Source organism: Sminthopsis crassicaudata, chromosome 3 (genome assembly GCF_048593235.1).
Source record: "Sminthopsis crassicaudata isolate SCR6 chromosome 3, ASM4859323v1, whole genome shotgun sequence".
Lineage (NCBI taxonomy): Eukaryota > Metazoa > Chordata > Mammalia > Dasyuromorphia > Dasyuridae > Sminthopsis > Sminthopsis crassicaudata.
The window spans coordinates 107,056,954-107,068,996 of record NC_133619.1 but is presented as its reverse complement, the minus strand read 5'-3'; positions in this window follow the sequence as shown (position 1 = coordinate 107,068,996).

Genomic DNA, 12,043 nt, shown 5'->3' with positions numbered 1-12,043 from the left:
TGGTACTACAAGCATATCCCATTATGCAAGGTTACCCAATGTTTTTAACCTCCTTGACTATATTTTTTTATTATTTTATTTTTCAAATACATATAAGATAATTTTCAACATTCATTTTTGAGGCTTTTTTTCCCATTTTTTTCTCCCTCTGTCCCTCTCTCCTTCCCAAATCTTCCTCCTCCCCAAGATAGCAAACAATTTGATATAGGTTAAACATGTGTGATCCTTTTAAACATATTTGTCATGTTATACAAGAAAAATCAGGCCAAAAGGGGGAAAAAAAAACACAAGAAAGAAAAAAAATAGAAAATGTGAAAATACTATGCTCTGATCTACATTTAGTTTCCATATAGTTCTCTTTCTGGATGTGGATGGCATTTTCTATCCCAAGTCTATTAGAATTACTTGACCATGATTTTCATTCACACACACACACACACACACACACACACACACATACACACACACACACACACACACACACACACACATATATTATTCAAGGCAAATGCAGCAGGCTACCCTAAGGGAATTAACATTTGCCAGGAAATCAAACTACATGACAATCTGGACTACTCTCTTCCCTTAATATTCTTGAAACCATCAACACTTACCAATTGTCACATAAAGGGCAGACTAGCCAGCCTAGCTGAATCAGCAAGCACCCCAAAGGAGGGAGAAAAGGCAGGGCATGCTAGGCAAGTCAAATGCCATCAATATCTTGACTACAATCCTGATAAAACATGTCAAGTTCGTAAGGGAGGAGACTTGGAAATAAATATTGCTTCCAGATAAGTTCCCCCAACCTTCACTTAAGATGAAAGCATTGTGAAGATGAAGACTGGCAAGTGCTACAGATGCTAAAGCCATAGGTACAAAAGATCCATATTAAAAAGTTCTTGCCACGAAAATATTTGGCACTGTCAAATGATCCGGTATCAGAAAGTTCTATAACTAAGACAATGATCAGTCTCATACTTTAAAAGAAATTCATTAAAAAAAAATAAAATAAAACCTATAGGAATTCTCCATTGCCTTCCAAATAAAGTCTAAATTTTCCTACTTTGGAATTCAAAGTTCTAACATTACCTCTTCTTCATACTTCACATTCTGGCTAAATTGGACTAATTCTTTATATTTTTTCCTTCATCTGAATTTCTCTCTCTTCTTTTTAAAAATAAGGCAGTTGGATTTAACTGACATGCCAAGGATCACACAGCTAAGAAGTGTTAGGTTTCTGAGGCCAGATTTGAACTCAGATCCTTTTGCTTTCTAGGCTAGTGTTCTATCCACTGCACCGTCTAGCTGTTCCAGACTAGTTCTTTTCTTATATTATGCTCTTCTCTTATAACTCTTCAGTGTTTCCAGAATGAGGATCCTCCTCTCTGAATCTCTATTTTTTGAAATTCTTTCCTTCCTGACCAAACAGATATTTTCCCACTTTCTGTTTCAGAAAGTCTTCCCCCTAAAGTGTTTCTTCCTCATAAATCTCTTGGAACTTTTGGAAGTACTTTGAATTATTCTAATAGAATAGAATATGCCTGAGATTTTTGTGAACACATACTTCTTTGGGATTCCAACCTCCTCTAATGCTTATTTCATCTTTATAATTATTTCAGTACCTAGAAATTAAGTAGTACCTTTATGGGTGCTTTATTATTAAGTGAATTTGAGATGGACATTGAGTTCTCCTACATTTTCTTCCTCAAAAAAAATTCAACAAAAGATTTCCTATCCAAATTTATAGAAAATACTACTAGTAAGGACAATCAACTTCATCCATAAGAAAGTTTTAAAGTATCCACTTTAGCAGGTTATAGTGTAAGTTATGCATTTGGGAAAGGTGGAGCCCTCTGAGGAGACAGAGGAGAAAGATTGCCTAGATCTCAAAAAAATCACAGGGAAAAATGGCATCCTGCTTTATTAAATGTTAAGAAAGAATTTTTTGTTTATTTGTTTTTAATCTGCTGAAGCAGGTAGAAAGCCTAAATAGTAGAATAGGTTTTATAAAAAGATGTTCACATGTCTCAGAAGAATTTTTATTCTTGCTCTATGTCTTTTATACTCATTTTTAGAATAGAGATCATTATACCTATTCTAGCAGTAGAAATAATTTGTTCTTCCATCTTTGCTAGTCGTTTTCCAAAAACATGACTAACTACAAAGTGGATCTCCCAATGCATTTGTCAAAACAATGTGAGACAAGCCCAGATGCAATACCAGCAACAAAGCACTGATGATATTTCTAAAGCAGCACTTAATTAAGTTGTTGTTCATGCAGTAAAAACAACATCAGACTCTTGGGCCCAGAACACTGAACAGAGGGACAATGCCGCTTCAGAGGCATTGGTAACAAGGACATGCTTCAGGCATAATGAAAGAACTTGCACAAATAAAAACTCAAGTGAGTCGGTAGATTATTGGATCAAAAAATTGTTTTTAAAAATTGATCTCATTCCAAAGATAAAAACATTAAAAAAATCATAGTCTTTGCCATTTGACTGCATAGTTACAATCTTAGCAAACAAAGGAGAGCTCCATCCCCCTTATTTATAGGAGAAAAAAGAAGGGTTTGTTCTCTAGTTGCAATTAGAGATGCCAAATTCAGTTTTCTTTCTTTGAATCACCAAGTACATCCCTGTTTGCTGTGTTAGAAACAACTATCCAAAGAAGATAAAGCTAAGCATACATAATATAACGGAAGCACTAAGGGGGATTAAAGGGGACATTGCTTATACAGCATGTACACAAGCAGAAGTTCCAATCAGACTATATCTTTGATTCCAGATATTTTCAGGCATTTTAATGTTAAGAATGTTCACCTGATATCCATAAAAACTCTTCTCTTTTCATGACATCATATTATAGAAAGCATGACATAGTAGTAAGAAAATGGGACTTGTCATCAGAAAACCTTTGTTTTAATTCAGGGCAGCCATGGACAAGCCAACTAAATCCATTTGATCTCTAATAGTAAGTTCCAAAAATAGATATTTATATCATGTTTCATATAACTTTTTATCAATTGATCTTCACAAAAACCTTGCTTTGTTCAATGTTATAAACAATTCTAAAATGAAGAGTAACTATTGGTTTAAGAAATATTTGCTCCTGAAACTACATGATTTAGAGGAAATTCACTCAACTTGAAATAAGAAGATATGCTCTGCTGATTACTCTTTTTTGTGGTCTTAGGCAAGGCAAATTACCAACATTTTCGTATTTAAAACTTGTTTTTCCACACAGGATAAAATGAAACAATGACTGCAAAATTCTTTGTAATCATAAAAAAACTACAGAAATAATCCAGCATTGTCATTATTGTTTGCTCTGGCCCTGATTTATTAGGAAGGGAATATGTGAAACAAAAGAAATAAGGATCATGTGGTAGAAATACTTGTGATTGTCAGAATGAAGCATAAATTTGAAGAAATAGGTTGAATGAGGGTATAAAATTGTGAATTTGGCAAAAGCAAAACACTGGCATAGAAGAGAAACTAGGCCTTTGAATTATGATATCTATAAAAAGAAAAATTTTTATGTATCCATTTTACATTTAACCCTTTATAGAAAGCATAAAAAAGAAACAAATTTATTATCATTCCAAATATTGGGTCAGAATAGTTTGTCAAGTATAACATTTTTGTAACATGTAAGTTAGACATAGGAGAAAGAAAAATTGAATCTATATATCATATTGAATTCGAGGTATTGATGAGACACTGAAAATTTGTTAGAAAAAAAAAAAGGTAAGAATCTAACAATATGACTGGTTGTCAGGCCTAATTTTCCTTTCATCATTTGTAAGTACATATTATAGTACAGACATACATACAGAGAGCAGTCCTTATAGATGAGGGTATAAGGTCTATGTAACTGTGAGTTAGATGAAACATTAAGCTAAGTACAAACCAGGAACTAGTACTGTCAGGTAACCAATAATGTATTCACTACAATAAGAATTTATCTGTTTGGAGAATAATGCCAGTTCCCCCCCCCCCCCCCCCCCCCGCTTTTTTTTTTTTTTTTTAGACTACCTCCCTTTTTTTTTCCCCTCAGGGAATGAACAAATTAATTTCAAGATGTAAAATACTTGCGAGTAAAATTATCTTTTTAAAAGTCAAACTTTAAATTTTTTTTGTCCAATTCTACTCTAAAGAAATCAACTGGCTTCATAGAGAGATAAACAGAATTGAGAACATTTCTTGGTTGTGTCTTCTCATTCTCTATCACTATTGACTTGTCAGGATGATTTGGCTAAAGCCATAAAAACATGAATTAGGGATAAATTAATAAATTCAAACAAAGATGAATTAAGGAATAAAACAGTCAGTTGAATAGAACTTCTAAACAAGAAAGAATACAAGAATGATGGCAATCAGTTCAAAGGCCAATAAGAAAATGTTGTGACAGTTGCAATAGAGCTAATCATTAGCTATTTTACATTTCATCACCACTGAACGTAACCTGATCAATGGGAAGTAGACGTTTCTTTTGGGAGTTTCTCTCTGAGCAACTCTTTTTTTCTCTTGATTTATCTGCTGCTGTCACTGTTGCTACTTCAGTTGCTCTAGTATTCAATATTTTGATGCCTGGGTCCTATACCAATGTAAAGAAGATACAATCAAAGCCTCCTCCTTGTCACAGATTTGCCTAGGATACTGTACACTGAAATGTTTAGGCCAATGTGGAGAAAGATCATCAGCTTTTTGGAGTTCAGAGAGTCATTTTTGCACCTAAAGGTTAACAGGAAGGGGAAGGCTTAGGAGCAAGGTTGATAGAGTGCTAGTTCTAGAGTCAGGAAGACCTTAACTTCATCCTGTCCATATATATATATATATATATATATATATATATATATATATATATATATATATATATATATATATATATATATATTAGTTGTGTAATGCTGGGCAAGTCATTTAATTTCTGCCTCAGTTTCCTCAACTGTCAATGAGGATAATAGCACTTATTTATCAGACATGTTATAAGAATAAAATGAGATTCTATCTCTAAAAGCATAATAGAGTTCCTGGCACATAGTAGGTGGTTGATAAATGTTTATTCCCTCCCGTCCTCTTCCCTTCTCAATTCATACAATGAATCTAGCTCAGCTATTAATTAAAAAATGTCATCATGACTAATAGGAAGCAGTTAGAGGATATCTTATCTGCTCTATTTTAAGAGAGGGGGAAGATGCAAAAATCCCTTCTATAACCTTTTCCCAAGGGTGTGCTGCAGTTAAATACCAATCAACAAATCAACAAGCATCTATTAAACATCAACTATGTTTCAAGCACTATACCAGATGCTGAAGATTCAAAGACAAAAATCAAAATGTCCAGGTCTCAAAAGGCATAGGTCACATGACTTTCCTGAAGGTCTAAGGCTTGGAAGTTGAAGTGACCTCTGGAAAGTTAGACCAATGAGGCTTGTTCAATAAGATTCAATCCCAGGTGGACAACAGATTAAGGTTTTTATTCTGATTGTTGTTCACAGCAACTTACAGAACCATATTTTCTGTTGTAGAGGGGGTGTAATTTGCATTTATGAAGGCAGTTCCCAAACCAGAAAAATCATAGGTCCTTGAAGAACCATCACTTGCTTTTATGTAGTTTTGTTTTTCCAATGGAAAAACTAATTGGGATAATATCTAACCTCACAAACTGCTTAATACCCTACATTCTATCACTGATGTGCATTTCCAACTCTCAGTTCAAACCAGTAAAATAAAGAAATGAAAAAAAACCCCAAAACATTACATTTTAAAACTCTGTGAAAGTGAAATGTGTATTCAATATGGGTGTTTAAAATTAATTAAAGTCATAAAATTGCAGTGGATTATCTGTGGTGGAATTTTCAATCCTACTCTAGTTTCCCTCTAACATTTAGCATGCTCCTTGGTCAACAATCCTTTCAGTTCTGTTATTGCATACTCACAGAATAATCATGAATTTCAATATTTGTGAAAATAACATACAATTAGGAAGCCAAGTTTTTGGGGAAAAGAAAAAAGAAAAGAAGCCAGTAATGCATTTCAAAGTCAAATTTAAATTAGACAGCCTATTATTTGGGTTGGTCTATACAAGAGATTCTTTAATTTTTATTTTTAATGTCATGGACCCCTTTGTTAAATTGGCAAGGTCTATGGACCACTACTCACAACAATGCATAAAATAGAATATAGAGTATTATTAAGGAAACTGATTATACTGAAATACAGTTATCAAAAGATCTTTTAAAAACATTTACAGATCTTAGGTTAAGAAATCCTGATGTATATTATTATTCCCCACGATAACCCTTTAGACTTAAAGACCAGATCTACTACATTCTACAAGTATAGTAATTATTTTAAAATAAGCAGAATCCTTACTTCAATAAATATATATTTGATATTTGCGATTCTTTATATAGCTATGCTATGGTATGTCAGTTCATTCTTTAGTGTTGCTATTATAAATTAAGCTAGATTGGTATAAGGAATTTTAAAAAATCTATTAGTTAAATCAAATAAATGAATCTATAAAAACAAATACCATCTCCAGAGAGCATGTGCTGCCCTTTAAAATGCCATTCTAAAATGTGGCTTTTAGATATTTGTGATTACTTTTTCCCAAACCTAACCCCTTGAGACAGTCTTTTGCTCTCTATGAATAGTTTAATCTTTCCTTGCCAAACAGTCAAGTTACATCCATCTAACATTTGCTCACTTTCTGAGGAACAAACAGTCACTGTACTATCTGTTATGTGACACAGTAAATCCAGATAAAAGAGAGATGTCTCAACTCCATTCCTGTATCACGCCTATCTCCTGCTTAAATCTGGCATTATTCCACAGAGATCTCAGTGGGATGATTTAAAAGTTATTTGGAGGAATTTTAAATCTCTTTATATGAAATAGGAAAGATTGCCAGCCTGGCTTACCATATAACATAAACCAAATATGTAGCCCATAAAAATAGCTGTTAACCATCCATCTTCACATAATTCAGTGTTTCTGTAGTTAACACTGTAATATTTATTTCTTTCATTCATTCAATGGATATTAATTAAGTTCCTTCTGGTCGCCAATTGATTGTGATTTCCCACTAGTGTGGTATTTGTCTCCCTGCTCCAAGCCACTATAGCACTTTGTACATCGCCTACAGCACAAATCACATTTATGATATATTATGGTTATTTGTTTAGGAGCCTGACTCTCTTCACTAGTTTGAAAGATCCTTGAGGGTTTTATCACGTCTGTGATTGAGTCCCTTTCAACATGTCTTGTTATAATGCTTTGCATATAGTAGAATCAAGCATAATAACATGATAAATTTAGAGATGAAAAGGGACCTTAGACACTATCTAGTTCACATTATTTCATAAATAAGGAAACAGGTTGAGAGGAATTAATTGCTTTGTCCAAAATCATAAGATGAAGATTTGTAACCTAAATGATTCCAAATTCAATGTTATTTCCCCCATAACAGGGCTTCTTAAACTTTTTCCACTTCCAACCCCTTTCCACCAGAGAAATTTTTACTGACTCCTGGTGTATACGTACATAAAATAGGTATACAAATCAAACACTTGCTGACAATAAATCATAATTTCATGCCCTCAATTGTGACCGTGGGGTTGCAACTTACAACTTAAGAAACTTTGCTCTATAGTATGATTCGTTGTAAAAGCTTAAAAACTTGTCACACCCGGCATTTCCCATAATATAGTTAGCACAAATGTTAATTATTATGCCACTTCTTAGAAATGAGAAACCTGAGACTTAATAAAGCCTAAATTAGGAAGGCCCTGAAAGATGACTCAGATCTAAGCCTTTTCCTACTTTTCTACTAAACTGCTCCTCAGTAATTTGGTTATTGACTTGAGGGCATGGAAGCATTTCCCAATGTCTACACAAATGAAATCATATTCTACTTATTCTCTTGTCAGAGTCCCACCCTTAACACACACATATTTTTATCTCAAACAAATATTGTGCTACCTTCAAAATTTAGTATTAATAACATTTCTTGCAGCAACACTGATACTGACTTCAAATGACCATTCTGATAGGAATAATTTGGTCAGGAAATTTTGGTTATATCTACATTGAAATAAAACATCTGCTAGCATATAGTGAAAGAGAGCAGTAGAATCTCAGGGGTGATTGAACTAAGGATTTAGGTGCTTCCAGTTTATCCAAGTAGAAATCAATCAACATACTTAGGCTGCAAGGTACAGACTACTTTTTAAATATTGCTTATGGGATCACTTGAATATATCTGCCTCTGAAAGTAAGTGAGTTATTTGAGTTTTAAGTAAGACTTCTTAGAAACTTTCTGGATGCTTTCACCGGCATGTGCATTGTGGTTTGTGCATCTTGTCTGTCTCTTCCTGAGGAAAAGATCTTGAGAAGGGAAGGTTTGTCTCATCTGTCAAGGTAAAAGTGTGACCCACTGCCTTAAGGCATTAGACTTTGAGATCACCATTCTGGAAAGGTTTGGATTAAGAATAAATCTCTATAGAGCAGAGAAAGCTGTGTCCATGAAAGTACTTCCCACATTTTTCCTAACTTACTTTAGGGGCAGTGATTATGACATACTAACATCACAGAGAAATTAAATGAAAAATTCAGTCAGATTTTTGGATGTTTTTTTTTTTTTTTTTTTTTTTTTTTTTTTGCTGGTCTGATGCCAAATGTAGGGATATTTGGAAACACTGCAGTGATTGATTGAATTTTTTTCACTTTTCATATATATTTTTGGCAATATGTGAGCATAGACTTTGCTGTTTTGAAAGCTGGCATCCCACTGATGTTTTGACACATTATGCAACTTTCAAGTTATTATTCTAGTCAAATCATTTCTGTTATAAGTTTTTTTGTCTTTATTTCAGTAGAACTGTGATGTCATCAGCATAGGCTCAGGAAAATTCCTCCTCCACGCAGTCAGTTTAAAAAATGGTATTAAGAGAGAGACAAAATAGAGGAAAAATAGAAGATCAAAGTTTGAATCTCACCATCCCTTCATGACTTGCTGGAGAGTTTGGGCAAATCATGTAGCCATTCTTAGCCTCAGATTTCCCATCTGTGACATAAGGCTTAATAATATTTGCGCTATGTAGCTCTCAGATGAAAAGACAAAGGGTATTTAAAAACATTTTACAAATGATATTATGCTTTTAATAATTGGACTTAAATTCCACCTCTTGGCATTTAGTCTATCTAGGGCCTGGTGGCTTAGCAGTACCAAACTTAAAACTATATTATAAAGGAGCAATCATAAAAACCATTTGGTACTGGCTAAGAAATAGAGTGGTGAATCAGAGTAATAGATTAGATACACAGTACACAATAATCAATAACTATAGTAATCAAGTATTTGATAAACCCCCAAACTCCAGCTTTTGTGATAAGAACTCATCATTTCTGAATGGATGTCCATCAATTAGAGAATGGTTGGGTAAATTATGGTATATGAATGTTATGGAATATTATTGTTCTGTAAGAAATGACCAACAGGAGAAATACAGAGAGGCTTGGAGAGACTTACATCAACTGATGCTGAGTGAAACGAGCAGAACCAGAAGATCATTATACACTTCAACAATGATACTGTACGAGGATGTATGCTGATGGAAGTGGAAATCTTCAACATAGAGAAGAGCTAATCCAATTCCAATTGATTAATGATGGACAGAACCAGCTACATCCAGAAAAGGAACACTGGGAAATGAGTGTAAACTGTTATTTTTACCTTCTGAATCAATTCTTCCTGTGCAACAAGAAATTCGGTTCTACACATATATATTGTATCTAGAATATACTGTAATATATTTAACATATATAAGACTGCTTGCCATCTGGGGGAGGGGGTTGGGGGAGGAAGGGAAAAAATCTGAATAGAAGTAAGTGCAAGGGATAATGTTGTAAAAAATTACCCATGCATATGTACTGTCAAAAAAAAAAGTTATAATTATAAAATAAAATAAAAAATTAAAAAAAAGAACTCATCATTTCACAAAAATTGTTGGGAAAATGGGAAAATAATATGTCAGAAACTCAGCATAGTCTATCTAATACCCCATATAAAAATAAAGCCAAAACAGGTACATAAAGGGCAATACCATAGGCAAATTAGGAGAATAATGAAATGCAAAATGGACAAATTTGATTACATTAAATTAAAACTTTTTGCACAAACAAAACCAGCAAAAGCAAGATTAAAAGGGAAGTATAAAGCTGGAAAATTTTTTATAGTCTTTCTGATAAAGGCCTCATTTCTAAAACATATAAAGAGCTATGTCAAATTTATAAGAATACAAGTCATTCCCCAGTTTATAAAGGTTAAAGGATATCAACAATCTCAGATTGATGAAATTAAGGCCATCTATAGGCATATGAATAAATGCTCCAAATCAGTACTTATTAGAAAAATGCACTTTAAAATAACTCTGTGGTACTATCTTACATCTCTCAGATTGATGAAGATGAGAGGAAGATAATGATAAATGTTGGAGGGAATGTAGGAAAACTGAGACGCTAATGCATTATTGGAAGAGTTGTGAAATGATTTAACCATTCTGGAGAGCAATGTGGAACTATTCCCTTTAGACATATAAAATTGTGCATATCCTTTGACTCAGCAGTACCACTCCTAGGTCCGTGTCCCAAGGAAATCATAAAGGAAGGAAAAGGACCCACATATGCAAAAATATTTGTAGCACCTCTTTTTTATGGTGACAAAGAATTGGAAAATGAGTAGATACCCATCAGTTGGGGAATGGCTGAATAAATTGGCTGAATAAATTATGGTATATAAAATTTATGGAATACTATTGCTCAATAAAAAATGATGAACAAGCTGATTTTAGAAGGACCAGGATTTACATGAGCTGATGATGAATGAAACAAGCAAAACCAGGAATACATTGTCCACAGTAACAGCAGGATTGTGTCAAGATCAACTACGAAAGATTTGGTTCTTCTCAGTGACTCCATGATCCAAGGCAATCCCAATAATTTTTGGATAGAATATGCCTTCTGCATCCAGAAGAAGAACTATCGAGATTGAATGTAAATCAACACCTATTATGTTTACCTTTTTTCCTGTTTGTTTGTTTTTTCTTCTGTCATGGCTTTTGCCCTTCTGTTCTGATTTTTCCCTCACAACATGATTCATAGAGAAATGTATATTAAAAATTAATATATATGTAAAATAAAATGCATATGTAGGGGGAAATAAACTATGAAGGCCTCAGTTTCCTCATTTATGAAATGTCATAACATAAATAATCTCTAATGTCCTTCTTCATCTCTATGGTGTCATTTTATTTTTATATTTGACCATAATGTTAAAAGGTACCATAGTGAGCTCTTTTTACTCTGTCATACTTATAAACACCTGCTTCTTTTTTCTTTTCCTTTATTTCACCTACTTAATTTTAAAAACATCAAGCTAATTTACTGCTTATGGAGATTCTTCCCTGCTACTGAAAGAAATAGTCCCAATGAGATGTGAGCTGTTTTATCAATAAGGTAAATATATCTACCACAAACCATATGTTTGTTTTCTTTCTTTGTCTCGTTATAGTCTATGTATGCAATGAAAGAGAATTTGAAAAAAAATAAATCTTGGGGCAAATAATACATTATACTTGGCTACACTTGCCTTGTATACTCAAGGGCAGTATGAAATAGATCTGTGAACTTAAATAAAAATCCTTTATGCTTCTAAGCATTGGTTAAACGAATGTATAGCCTGGAGTCAAACCTCTCCTAGAATTATTATAATCTGTGCTTGAAAATTTGGACAAAACATTGTATTAGTTAGGTTAACAAAGAAAAATAATATCTCCTGAAAATAGATCATTAGACCAGCAGGTGAGAAAAGTATTCTGTTTTTGTTTTTAACTCAGTGCCCAGTGGAATAAACAGTCATGGTGTTGCTATAATCCACTCTTAGTCTACTCTACTCTTCTGGCATAGAAAGTAAGGCAGATGGCAAGCAAGGAATGGAGTGAGGGTTTGGGGGTAAGAAGCTGGGTGTGGAGTAGA